The sequence below is a fragment of the Pseudophryne corroboree genome, chromosome 5, assembly GCF_028390025.1.
Source record: "Pseudophryne corroboree isolate aPseCor3 chromosome 5, aPseCor3.hap2, whole genome shotgun sequence".
NCBI lineage: Eukaryota > Metazoa > Chordata > Amphibia > Anura > Myobatrachidae > Pseudophryne > Pseudophryne corroboree.
In genome coordinates, this window is record NC_086448.1 from 846,424,626 (window position 1) to 846,439,213 (window position 14,588).

The 14,588-nt window shown below is 44.6% G+C and overlaps 1 long non-coding RNA gene across 1 annotated transcript; it reads right to left on the minus strand.

Annotated features, from left to right (window-relative positions):
- Positions 1 to 1,217: 1,217 nt before the first annotated feature.
- Positions 1,218 to 3,620, minus strand: LOC134929530 (uncharacterized). The gene is made up of 2 exons (XR_010178616.1): positions 1,713 to 3,620; positions 1,218 to 1,624 (listed from the first exon to the last, which is right to left on the minus strand). It is a non-coding gene; the product is annotated as an uncharacterized LOC134929530 (long non-coding RNA).
- Between the last annotated feature and the right edge of the window lie 10,968 nt (positions 3,621 to 14,588).

Genomic DNA, 14,588 nt, shown 5'->3' on the forward strand with positions numbered 1-14,588 from the left:
TCTAGATGGCGAGGGCACCGGGACAGCAGGTTTAGAGGTACCACCCCATGCATCCTTTGCTTTAGCGGCCTGAGGAGAAGGTTTAAAGAACGCCACCTGGGAGACAGTTTTAGCGGCCTTATATTTCTTGGGAGGCATGGCAGCGCTGAATGACAGAAGTAGAGGAACGGGAGGCACACGGCGTCTGGGGTATCAATCGAGGAGGGGTCCACGCAAAAGTCAAGTTGTCATATCATATCATAGGAGCATTCGGGTGTAGGCAGAGTTATCTCAGAGCGATCACTTCATAATATCTTGGCTATTCAACCATAAGGACATCACGGCCGATCGTCTCGGCGAGTGACGGGATATCTGCGGTCCTATAAATTCTGCAGAACAATATGTATTTTATATCCAGCACACTGTATGAGAAATGTGTGCTATTACACCCAGAGGCCACTAGATGGTGCAGTTGCAGTATAAAATATTAGTGCCAAGTAAAGGGCTATTTCTCCCTTCACAGGTGTATGCACAAATCCCTCAACAGGGGCCCCAGGGTGGGAGCAGGGGGAGAACAGTGCCAGAGGGCCACCAATCCTGGTGTAGCCCTAATCCAGAGACCCCCACAGATACACAGGCACACAGCTACCTCAGGTTAAGCTTCTTTAGTTGAATCAAAGATGGCCGCCGCTTCTCCCTGGGCCTCGGATCCACTGCTCTCTCCTGCTGCCAGGCGTCTCCCCGACCTGCTGCCCCAGGGGGTATCCACCCAGGGGGTCAGGGGAAGGCTCCTAGATGGTCCGGCGCTCCTGTGTGGGGTCCGCGCCGCTTCCCGGCGCCGCATCTCCGCCGTGGAGCTCGAATCGCGGGCGCCGGGAGTACATGAGTCCCCGGCTTCCAGGGATGTATAGGCCGCAACCTGCGAGAGCAGTGAAAACTGCTCCCCGGCTCTGCGGCAGTCACTGCAGGGCTTAGGAGGCCTGCATGGAGGGAAGGGGAGCCCCCAGGGAGGATATACAGAGGGTAAGCCTGCAAAATAAAGAAAATAGTACACTGGAGAGAGGAGGCCAGCAGATACACGTCTGCGCTCTTCTCCAGTCAAGCCACGCCCCCCATGTTTATTGTTTTATGTAGTGGTTTTTTGGTTTACGGTCCTTATGTTTTTTGTTTTTTAAAAACAAGCATTTTTTAAAGAATTAATGTTTATAAGCATAATGGGTGAATGTATCAACAATAACATGAATACATGATTTTTTATTTTGGTTTTACAGTGTTGGAAAAAAGCAGTACTGGTCGTCCTACAGTAACTCCCATGACATCTGATGATGATGACGCTGCGGAAGCAGGTAAAGTGTCCATTGTAGTATAGGGTATGTTTGTAAAGGAATGGCCATAACAAAATTTAACTTTCAATACTAGGTCCATCAAAAGAAGTCTGGAGCAGCAGAAGTCGGACTTCTGTAAGACACCACCAAAAAAAAACATGTGGCAGCAAAGAAAGCAAGGTCTGATGTCCAGGGCCAACCACAGCAGGATACCCCGGCACGAAGATTATCGACAGTATGTTCGGTCCCCCCACTCCAAATTTTGGACACACCTCCAAGACGTGAACCACACTCCCCTCATCTTGATTGTGAGTATCAAACTGAAATAAATGTAATAAATTTCAGATCGTAATAAAACTTTTACTTAAACGCATTAAATCAAAACACATCAAATTCTGATATACGTACCGAAGTCAGTAAAACATGATATGGAATCCTAGGAAAATGGCCTTGTCCACATCCTGTAAACATATGTATGTCCACTTCAGCCATACAGTAGCACATTGTGTGTAAGATGCTGCAACAGAAACTCATGTGTAATTTAGGAAAATAGTAAGGTTGTTAAACAAATTTTCACATGTGTGTTTGACCTAACATTGCCAAATACATATAAAAACATTACTATGTTTGTTTTTGAAAAGCTATAAGGTAACACATTATGGATTACAATGAGTTTTTATGGTGGAGTATGTCTGATCTACAATAAAAATAATGTGTTTGCTTTCACAATGAAGTAACCAGACACATTAGCCACAAACAGGCATATGTATGTTTTTACGTTATGAGTGATGATGTTGCTAGGCAGGATATCTGAAAGCAACAGTGAATGACATGTGTTCCATGTGTAGTGATTTGTTATAATTTCTCAAACATACGGATAGCTAACGTATATTTTTTCAAAATTACAGCTTCTAGTCCTGGGAACAGCATCCCTCCGCAACAACAGCAACACAGTGACATGGATGAGACAATCATGTTAGAAATGCAGCCATTAAGCCAAGGAATGAGCCCCCCAGCACCTGTGAGTACACCACCACAGCAAAGCACACCACAACACAGCCCAACCACACCAGTAACACAAGGCCCTGATCACGTGTTTTGGAACATTTGGGCTAGACAGCAGGCCACTAATGAAGATTGCCTGCGTAGGCAGACACAAATGTTTGCAAGCCTACCATGTCACCTCAGAAGAATAACCAGAAATATGAGTAGACAAAATGAACAAACCACGAGAATTGGCAACACCATGGAACTCATGCGTGCAGACATTACACAGGTCATGGGCAACTTACAGCGCATAATGGAAGAACAGCACAGACTAATGGAAGAACAGCACAGACAACAGCAAAGCTATATGAACATTTTTCAAAACAATCAAAAGATAAATGAAACTTTATTCCGAATTGTAGACAATCAAAATGCTGCTACACGTGAACTCAATGCCACCCTCACTAACCTCAATGAAACACTCAGATCCATGCACCAACAGCAAACAAGCAGCAGTTCTGGTACTACTCCAAATATCGCGCCAGTGTCATCACCACCAAGACGCTCCACCAGAGCACGCCAACATGACAGTGGTAAAAGCAAAGGGCAGGACAAGCAGCCACCCAAAAAATTTTTACAAATAAACCTCACATTTTTAATTTCAGAGAAGTACATCAAAATACTTAGTAAGTTTATGTTTGTCAAAATAGATATAACACTTAGCTCCTTGACAATTTGTACATCATTAATTATAAGTGGTACAAACAACAACAGGAAATTTGTACGCACATTTATTCTTTACCATCTTTGAATTTTTTTGGAGGAGGGAAATGTTGTTTGAGCTGCACATAGATGTTAGCAGGAAGTAACCAGACCACTTGATTTTTTTCTAATCATTACTCTTTCTAGATTCCAATCATTCTCATATCCTGCAGACACAATAATTGGCAGCCAGGCAGAATATGTTTAGCAGGAAGTAACCAGACCACTTGATTTTTTTCTAATCATTACTCTTTCTAGATTCCAATCATTCTCATATCTTGCAGACACAATAATTGGCAGCCAGGCAGAATCATCCATGACCAATGCAACTTACAATGTGAATTAAAACTGGTTTACATTTCTTCTGTAGACGACTTTACAAGAAAAACACAAATGAGTTGTGTAAAAGTGTCCTAATATGTTTGTTTAAATTTTTAAAATGTAATACCCAAAATGAATGACATTATTGTTTTGGCATGTTTGTGTGTGTTAAAAATGAGTAATCATATTTAAAAACCTGAGGCAGAACCCACAAAATGAAAGATGATATTTTAACTTTTAACACTAATGTGTGTAATAATGGATATATGTTGAAAAATGTGTATTGACTTTTAAAAACTCCAAATTTACTCCAGCAAACATAAGGCAATAAATTCTTTTGGATGAGACAAGTTTGTGTCCCTTTTATAGGCATGATAAGTCAGGTGTGAATGATTTGTAAGTGTCAACACATGTAAACACGGCTGAAAAAAGCAGGTCTATTTTTTTGCTGATTTTTTTTACGATTCGCAAAATAATACGACCGCAATTGAGCACTCACAGACTAACAACCAAATACGAATGAATAGTGAATACCCGTGTTGTATGAAATAACAGCCGTGTTTGACCGATGGTCTATTCATTCGTATTTCTGAACTTTGTCATTCAAACCATTACGAATAGTCCAAACACTGCCGAGATTTGTGCTTAGTGAATTCCCGTGTTGGGACTTAGAAAAAAAAATACAAATCGGACAAACTCGATTTTTTAGTTAATATTGGCCCTGGTAATGTCGCCATAGCGGAAGCGGAAATCTGTCCCAGTGACTCGCATGCGTTCCACTCGATTTCCGGAAGTGTGGGTCACATGATACAGGGCAGAAGTGCATAGCGGTGAACCGCATGCGTTCCACCCTATGTCCGACGGTGAATGCTTAGTGCTTTATCAAACCAGGAACTGTTTTGTATTTAGTTGGAAAGCATTTGCGTTCCACCATTGAATACAGGAAATGATAATTATTCTTCTGTACGAAGCCATTGGAATTCCATCAATTGAGACAAGTAAATAATGGACTGATATGAAATGTTCTTCCATAAGAACGCCCCTACACATAAGGGAAGGTTTGATTCATTTCATTTTCTCAGTGCTTGATGTTATGTGTTTGCTCAAATTGTATACATTTCTGGACTAAAAACCTTGTCCTCGTTGTGCAGGAGGAACTGGGATGATTACTCCTGACTGAAGCAATTTCTGAACTGCCTCTTGCAAAGCCCTGGCCTTCGTTTCCACTGAAGACAGGCTGGTACAAAAAACCTTTGAGGAGGGTGTTTCTTGAAAGCAAATGCGTAACTGTGAGATACCGCTTCTTGCACCCTGCCAAATCTGTGCAAACTGAAGAAGTCGACCTCCCACCCTGGCGTTTCCCAGGTGGAGGCCCACACCATCAAGCTGATGGCTTATCTTCTGATTTGGAAGCCAGTCCTCTGGTAGCCCAATGCTTTTTAGTCTTACCAGACTTGTTGTATTGGGACTGTTTGCTATCACCTTTTACTTTTGCTTTTCCTTGAGACTGAAAATCTAGGCTTGAATTTGTGTGTGGAAGGAAACGTCACTTTCTTGGAGTCTACTTCTGACTCCAAAATAGTGGTTAATTCTTTACCAAAAATAATATCTCCAGTAAAAGGCAAAGACTCCAGAACAGTCTTGGACTCTGAGTCAGCTTTCCATGTACATAGCCAAACCACTCTGCGAGCAGCTACTGCTGAGGCTGATGCCTGAGAGGCAATAGTACCCATATCCAAGGCTGCTTCTTTCATAAACATCGCTGCCTGTTTGATATGTGCAATATGGGATTTTTGCTCTCTAGATGCCATTGAAAGATCCTCCTCCAATGCATCAGCCCAGGCTGCCACTGCTTTCGCCATCCAGGCTGAAGCCATGGCTGGTCTTACGATTGCCCCAGACAGGGAAAAAATGTTTTTTTAGAAAACCATCAACTCTCCTATCCATGACATCATTTAATGATGTTGAAGGCAGAGGTAATGTAGATTTTCGCACCAATCAAATGACATGCGTATCTACTTTGGGAGCCAGCTCCCTTTTTAAACAGTCCCCAGCCATAAGAGGATAATTGGAATTCCATTTCCTTGGAATTCTAAACTTCTTCCTGGGCGTAATTTCATAATTTCCATCAGCTGTTCTGACCCAGGAAACTCAGTCCTGTTTTGGGACATTTCAACACTGGTGCCTTAGACTGTAACACAGGCTCTGCTGCCTCCTCTAAGGATAGAATGGCTTTCAGTGCATTAATTAGCTCTGATATGTCCACTGAGCTGAGGTCTTCCTCCTCGTCTCCGTATGTAGAACTGGAGTGTAAAGATTCTTCATCCTCCGACGAATCCTCATCTGCAACATGTGAAGATGTTGTTTCATGTCTATGTGATTTACTTACCACCGGCCTTTTAGCCTGTTTTTTTGAGAGACTGCGGCTTCTCCTGCTGGATGTAATAAACCCCAGGTAGAATGCTACATGTAAGGGTTAATAGTGTAACCTATTCCTGGTACAGAAGTTGGTATTATCTGCTCAGCTATACTGGATAATGGGGGTAATACAGACCTGATCGCTCGCTAGCTTTTTTTGCAGTCCTGCGTTCACATAGTCGCCTCCCACCGGGGAGTGTATTTTAGCTGTGCGAGTGTGCGATCGCATGTGCAGCCGAGCAGTACTAAAAAACTTTGTGCAGTTTATGAGTTGCCCAGGACTTACTCAGCCGCTGCGATCACTTCAGCCTGACGTCAGACACCTGCCCTGCAAACGCTTGAACACACCTGCGTTTTTCCAGCGACTCCCTGAAAACGGTCAGTTGACACCCACAAACGCCTTCTTCCTGTCAATCACCTTGCGATCGTCCGTGCAAATGGATTCTTCGCACAAACCCATCACAGAGCAACGAACCGCTTTGTACCTGTGCGATACGCATGCGCAGTTCTGACCTGATCGCAGCGCTGCAAAAAATGCTAGCGAGCGATCAGGTCTGAATTACTCCCAATGTCTGTGCAAAAGTAGCCCATGGGGGATCGACTTGCACCTGTGTCTGCCTTGGATTTTGCAAGAGACTTTGGGGAAAGATAAAACAATTTACACACAAACCATTCTGAGCCAGATCCTGAGAGGTTAACCCAGCTTTGCAAGACAAACATGACATGAGTGTTGGTGCTGCTGTGAGTGTATTTTCCTCGCCCTTGCCACTCTTAGACATGACAATCACACACTTGTACAGTGTTAACCACACAATTTGTGACAGTAATCACTTTAAATTTTATTAAAGTTACACACAACCCTACCCTGCCTTGCACCAGCATTGAGGATCAGACTACACAGAAAAACTGACAGAATTATAGTAAAGCCAGCAATCACAGTAGCAATCAGTCACAGGTTATACATTAGTATAAGCAATATGAGCACATAATCAACTACAAATACATTTAAAGTATGTAGGAGAACATATCACTGCATTACCTTATATAGGATTTAACCGTACTCAGTCGCACAGCGAAAGAAAACAGCAATAGTTTACAGACTCATATTCATCAGGCACTTATCCAACTATTCGTACTCAAAGGTAGATAGAAACTTAGTGCTGTATCACCCGGCTCAGGAGAGTGGGATACAGGGAGACTTCAGCCCTCTTCCAGGATCGATCAATACGTTAGCAAATGCTGAGTGGATCCAGGCTCTAAGTGTACACACTCGCCCCGTGAACCTACAGTGAACACAGACGCACCAGTCACACAGCCGCCTATGCTGCAACTGGGTCCCCTTAGATACACAGCGTCTCAGACGGAAGTGGGAAATCAGTTCATGGCGGGAGGCTTGGAGGAAATTGGTCATGAACCGGGGGGAGGGACGACCAAGGGAGCGTCTGACTCCCCACTACTGACATCAACCCTCGGGATCGTGGCCTTATACTACCCCTGGAGCCTATGATCCCTAGGGCCTAGCGCTGGTGCACCATAGGTGGCAGCCGGGTTAGCGACTGATTGGTAGTCTACTCCCAAGACAGTGCGGCTGTGTCCTTGTTCCCCATCTAAGCGGAACCGATGCCTAACCTGCTCCCCATGCTCCGGCCACAGCCTGGTAACGTCTGCTGGACTTGCTAGTATATCCGACACAGACGCCTGCTGAAACAGCACTGTACTCATGGGTAAGCGTTGTCTCGACCCGGCGGGGAGTTGTTGGAGCGACTCTAAGGTACGTATAAGACGATTTTTAGAAAGATCGCTCAAAAAAATAGTAAGTCTATACAAATAAAATAAGAAAGTTTATGGCTGCTAAAAAACAGCAGCCCTCTGACCATGGTCCGGCTCCTGCCGCACCAAACAAAAAAAATGATTTGCCTGAGCCAGGAGGCGGGTATATATATGGAGGGGCCCGATGCATGCTGGGAGGCTGAACGCTTTGACAGTTTGATGCAAATCCACTATCGCATCATATCCCAATGTTATCCTGTGGATAACCTGTGGACCCTGAAGGAGAAATAAATATTAATACATATGCGATGTCTCTTCCTCTTTTAATCAATATTTAATCGCCGATTTGGTAAGAGGTAATAAGTAGAGTCTGAAATTGTCACATTGGCTGAAGTTCCCCCCCCCCCCCCCGTCTTTGGTCAGAGCAACTGCTGCAGTATTTAGAAACATAGAATGTGTCGGCAGATAAGAACCTCTTGTCCCATCTAATCTGCCCCTTTTTTTTAACCATATTTTTATCTCAAACCTTATTTGATCCTTATTTCTGTGTAAGGATCCTTATGTCTATCCCATGCATGTATACATTACTCTACTGTCTTATCCTCTACCACCTCTGATGGGAGGCTATTCCACTTGTCCACTAACATTTCCGTGAAGTCATTTTTCCTCAAAAATCCCCTGAACCTCCCTCCAGTCTCAGTGCATGTCCTCGTGTCCTATTGCTTCTCTTCATTTGAAGAATGTTTCCCTCCTAGACATTGTTAAAATTAGAGATGAAAACCGAACCCCCCCCCCGAACTTTGGCTTCCGAGTCCGGATCCGACCCAGGCTTGGATCCTCCCTCTTGACTCGGAAACCCGAACGCGGCAATACGTCATCATCCCGCTGTCGGATTCTCGTGGGATTTGGATTCCATATAAGGAGTCGCGCGTCGCAGCCATTTTCGGAGAGTGAGAGGACGTGTACTATTCAGAGTGCTCAGTCTCTGTTTATTCGGGCGGGAAAGTAGGGCAAGTGTTGTGCTGCTCAGTCCAGTCCATATAGCCAGTGTAGCTGTAAAGTGGTGCTGTGTTGTGAAGACCAGTCCAGTGTAGTCAGTGTATTGTGCTGTATCAGTCCAGCCAATCACAGTGTTGGTGTTCTCTGCTGCCATATATAAAGTAATTCCAGTATATATATATATATATATATATATATATCAGTAATTCCAGTGACGATATACACTGCTGCTATATATATCCACTGCTGCAGTATAACAAATTACTTACAATTATATTATTAAAAAGCTGTTGGGCTGCATCAGACCAGTGGTAGCGTGTGTCCTGTGTTATCAGTAATTCCAGTGACGATATACGCTGCTGCTATATATCCACTGCTGCAGTATAACAATTACAACAACCTGTTAGGCTGCATCAGACCATTGGTAGTGTCCTGTGTCATCAGTAATTCCAGTCATTCCTGTGCCGCATATTGTCTCTTATAACTCCCAAAAAATAATGGAGAACAAAAATTTTGAGGAGAAAATAGGGAAAGATCAAGAATAACCACTTTCTCCTAGTGCTGAAGCTGCTGCCACTAGCCATGACATAGACAATGAAATGCCATCAACGTCGTCTGCCAAGGCCGATGCCCAATGTGATAGTAGAGGGCGTGTAAAATCCAAAAAGCCAAAGTTCAGTAAAAAGAACCAAAAAAAGAAATTTAAATAGTCTGAGGAGAAACGTAAACTTGCCAATATGCTATTTACGACACGGAGTGGCAAGGAACGGCTGAGGCCCTGGCCTATGTTCATGGCTAGTGGTTCAGCTTCACATGACGATGGAAGCCCTCATCCTCCCGCTAGAAAAATTAGAAGAGTTAAACTGGAAAGAGCACAGAAAAGAACTTTGCGTTCTGAGATGGTATCATAAATCCCCAAGGAGAGTCAAATTGTGTCGGCGGCTGCGATGCCTGACCTTCCCAACACTGGACGGGAAGAGGTGGCTCCTTCCACCATTTGCACGCCCCTTGCAAGTGCTGGAAGGAGCACCCACAGTCCAGTTCCTGATATTCAAATTGAAGGTGTCACTGTTGAAGTACATCAGGATGAGGATATGGGTGTTGTTGGCGCTGAGGAAGTTGACGATGAGGATTCCGATGGTTATGTGGTTTGTTTAAATCAGGCACCGGGAGAGACACCTGTTGTCCTTGGGATGAAGAAGCCCATTGTGATGCCTGGGCAAACTACCAAAAAAAGCCACCTCTTCGGTGTGGAATTATTTCTCCTCAAATCTGGACAACAGGTGTCAAGCCATCTGTTGCCTCTGTCAATCTGGAATAAGTAGGGGTAACGATATTAACCACCTAGGAACATCCTTCCTTATACGTCACCTGCAGCGCATTCATCAGAAGTCACCGTCAAGTTCAGAAACTTTGGGTAAGAGCGTAAGCAGTCCACTGACACCTAAATCCCTTATTCTTCCTGTACCCAAGCTCCTGCAAGACACACCACCAACTCCCTCAACGTCAACTTCCTCAGTCAGGAACGTCCGTAGTCCTGCAGGCCATGTCACTATCAAGACTATGGAGTCCACTCCTAACCGGGGTTCCTCCGTAGGCTCCTTGAGTGGTACGCCTGTTGTTGCTGCCGCTGCTGTTGCTGGGAGTCGATCGTCATCCCAGAGGGGAAGTCAGAAGACCACTTGTACTACTTCCAGTAAGCAATTGACTGTCCAACAGTCCTTTGTGAGGAAGATGAAATATGACAGCAGTCATCCTTTTGCAAAAAAGATAACCGAGACCTTGACAGCTATGTTGGTGTTAGAGGTGCGTCCGATATCCACCATTAGTTCAGAGTCACTTAAAGATTTGAGTTACTGTGTCCCCGGTATCAATTCCCATTTAGGTTCCACTTCTCTAGGCAGGCGATACCGAGAATGTACACAGACGTCAGAAAAAGAATCACCAGTGTCCTAAAAAATGCGGTTGTATCCACTGTCCACTTAACCACGGACATGTGGACAAGTGGAACAGGGCAGTCTAAGGACTATATGACTGTGACAGCCCACTGGGTAGATGTATGTCCTCCCGCAGCAAGAACAGCAGCGGCGGCACCAGTAGCAGCATCTCGCAAACGCCAACTCGTTCCTAGGCAGGCTACGCTTTGTATCACCGCTTTCCATAAGAGGCACACAGCTGACAACCTCTTACGGAAACTGAGGAACATCATCGCAGAATGGCTTACCCCAATTGGACTCTCCTGGGGATTTGTGATATCGGACAACGCCACCAATATTGTGCGTGCATTACAACTGGGCAAATTCCAGCACGTCCCATGTTTTGCACATACAATTAATTTGGTGGTTCAGAATTTTTTTTTAAATGAGAGGTGTGTGCAGGAGATGCTGTTGGTGGCTCGAAAAATTGCGGACCACTTTCGGCATTCTTCCACTGCGTGCCGAAGACTGGAGCGCCAGCAAACACTCCTGAACCTGCCCCGCCATCAACTGAAGCAAGAGGTGGTAACGAGGCGGTATTCTACACTCTATATGCTTCAGAGGATGGAGGAGCAACAAAAGGCCATTCAAGCCTATACAGCTACCTACGATATAGGCAAAGGAGGGGGAATGCACCTGACTCAAGCGCAGTGGAGAATGATTTGTCTTGCGCAAGGTTCTCCAACCCTTCGAACTTGCCACACGTGAAGTCAGTTCAGACACTGCCAGCTTGAGTCAGGTCATTCCCCTCATCAGGCTTTTGCAGAAGCAGCTGGATAAATTGAAGAAGGAGCTCAGATGGAGCAATTCCGCAAAGTATGTGGATTGTGGATGGAGCCCTTCATTCGGTTTGCCAGGATTTAAGGGTGGTCAATCTGCTGAAATCAGAGCACTACATTTTGGCCACCATGCTCGATCCTAGGTTTAAAGCCTACTTTGTATCTCTTTTTCCATCAGACACAAGTGTGCAGAGGTGCAAAGACCTGCTGGTTAGTAAATTGTCAACTCAAGCGGAACGTGACCCGTCAACAGCTCCTCCTTCAATTTCTCCCGCCACTGGGGCTGCAAGGAAAAGGATAACATTTCCTAGCCCACCCGCTGGCGGTGATGCAGGGCAGTCAGGAGCGAAAGCTGACATCTGGTCCGGACTGAAGGACCTGCCAACGATTACTGACATGTCTACTGTCACTGCATATGATTCTGTCACCATTGAAAGAATGGTGGAGGATTATATGAGTGACAGCATGTAGGCACGTCAGACAGTCCGTACGTATACTGGCAGGAAAAAAAGGCAATTTGGAGGCCCTTGCACAAACTGGCTTTATTTTACCTAAGTTGCCCCCCCTCCAGCATGTACTCCAAAAGAGTGTTTAGTGCAGCCGGTCACCTTGTCAGCAATCGGCGTACGAGGTTACTTCCAGAAAATGTGGAGATGATGTTCATCAAAATGAATTATAAAGTCTTCTGGGAAGACCTGTACCAGCAATTGCCTCCAAAAAGTACACAGGAACCTGTGATGGTGGAGTCCAGTGGGGACGAATTAATACTCAGTGAGGAGGATGTACACGGTGAAAGGGGTGAGGAATCGGAGGATGATGATGAGGTGGACATCTTGACTCTGTAGAGCCAGTTTGTGCAAGGAGAGATTGATTGCTTCTTTTTTGGTGGGGGCCCAAACCAGTCATTTCAGCCACAGTCGTGTGGCAGACCCTGTCGCTGAAATGATTGGTTTGTTAAAGTGTGCATGTTCTGTATATACAACATAAGGGTGGGTGGGAGGGCCCAAGGACAATTCCATCTTGCACGTCTTTCTTCTTTGCATCATGTGCTGTTTGGGGACGTTTTTTTTTGTGCCATAATGTTTGTAACTGCAGTGCCACTCCTAGATGGGTCAGGTGTTTGTGCCGCACACTTGTGTTGTTTAGCTTGACTATTCAGCTACCTAATTGCGCCTCTTTTTCTTCTTTGCATCACGTGCTTGATCCTACAAATGAAGATGAAGTATCTGCACTCTTTTCATCTGCCTACTCTAATACCTCTCCCCTTGACTCTATACCCTCACAAATTAGTAAAGCTCTGTCTAATGTGCTCATCCCAACCTTAACGAAAATCTGTAATCTCTCCCTGTCTACTGGTATCTTTCCTTCTCTATACAAGCATGCAGTGATTACTCCCATTCTGAAAAAACAAAACTCTGACCCGAACTCTCTCTCTAACTACCGTCCCATCTCTCAGCTCCCATGCCCCTCCAAGCTACTGGAGAGACTTGCCTACACTCGCCTCACACACTTTCTTAACTCACACAGCCTACTGGACCCACTTCAGTCAGGATTTCGTGCCCAACACTCCACAGAGACAGCACTGACTAAGGTAGTGAATGATTTGGTCACTGCTAAATCTAAAGGACATTTCTCTCTCCTTATTCTCCTTGATCTCTCTGCTGCTTTTGACACTGTTGACCACTCTCTTCTCATACAAACACTACAATCCCTAGGTCTTCAGGACACAGCCCTTTCTTGGTTCTCATCCTACCTATCTAATCGCTCCTTCAGTGTTCGTTTCTCTGATTCCACCTCTACTTCGCTACCTCTCTCAGTTGGAGTACCGCAAGGCTCAGTCCTAGGTCCTCTGCTTTTCTCTATCTATACCACATCTCTTGGCAAACTAATCAACTCTTTCGGATTTCAGTACCATCTGTATGCGGATGATACTCAAATCTACCTATCCTCCCCTGATTTGTCACCATCTGTATTGGGCCGTGTCACTGAATGCCTTTCTGCCATTTCATCTTGGATGACATCTCGCCACCTCAAACTTAATATTTCCAAAACAGAGTTAATTATATTTCCACCGGCCAATAGTAGTTTCCAACCTGATATCTCTATCACTGTTGAGAACTCTGCAATCACCCCTACCCCACAAGCTCGCTGCCTAGGTGTCATTCTTGACTCTGAACTGTCCTTTGTTACCCACATTCAATCTGTCTCAAGATCATGTTACATACATCTAAGAAACATATCCAAAATACGCCCTTATCTTACACAAGACACAGCAAAAACTCTAATCCATGCTCTCATTATCTCCCGCATTGATTATTGTAATAGTCTCCTGACCGGTCTTCCCAAACATAGGCTCTCACCACTACAATCCATTTTGAATGCAGCTGCGAGGCTAATCTTCCTTGCCAGACGTTCATCGTCTGCAGATCCGCTCTGTCAGTCCCTCCATTGGTTACCGGTATTCTACCGTATTAAATATAAAATACTTTTACTCACATACAAGGCTATTAACCAAACTGCACCAACATACATCTCTTCACTCATCTCAAAATATCTCCCTACCCGACCTCTCCGCTCTGCACAAGATCTACGTCTCTCATCCACACGCATTACTTGTTCACACTCAAAATTACAGGACTTTATCCGGGCTTCACCCACTCTGTGGAATGCCCTCCCACGCACAGTAAGACTCGCCTCTAGTCTCCAAACCTTTAAATGTTCCCTGAAAACTCACCTCTTCAGACAAGCCTATCAAATTCCAGACCCACCCACATAACCTTCAGTGCTTCCCTATCTAATTACATCCTCTGTAGAATATTCATAACATCACATATCTTGTCTTTCTTTAGTCTCACACCCTCCTGACACTTGGATAACTTTGTGGGGTATCATCATACAACCCATTAAGAACCTAGCAATCTGGTGCACCATTATGCAATAGGTAGCATCTATCCTTGTGTATCTATGCCTATCTCCCTATAGATTGTAAGCTTGCGAGCAGGGCCTTCCTACCTCTACGTCTGTCTGTTTTTACCCAGTTTTGTTCTATTACTGTTGTTCTAAATGTAAAGCGCAACGGAATATGCTGCGCTATATAAGAAACTGTTAATAAATAAATAATAAATAAATGTGCTGTTTGGGGCCTTTTTTTTTTTAATATCTGCCCTCCTGTCTGCCACTGCAGTGCCACGCCTAGATGGGCCTAATTGTTTGTGTTGCTTGGCTTAGTCATACAACTACCTAATTGCAATTCTTTTTTTTCTTTGCATTAC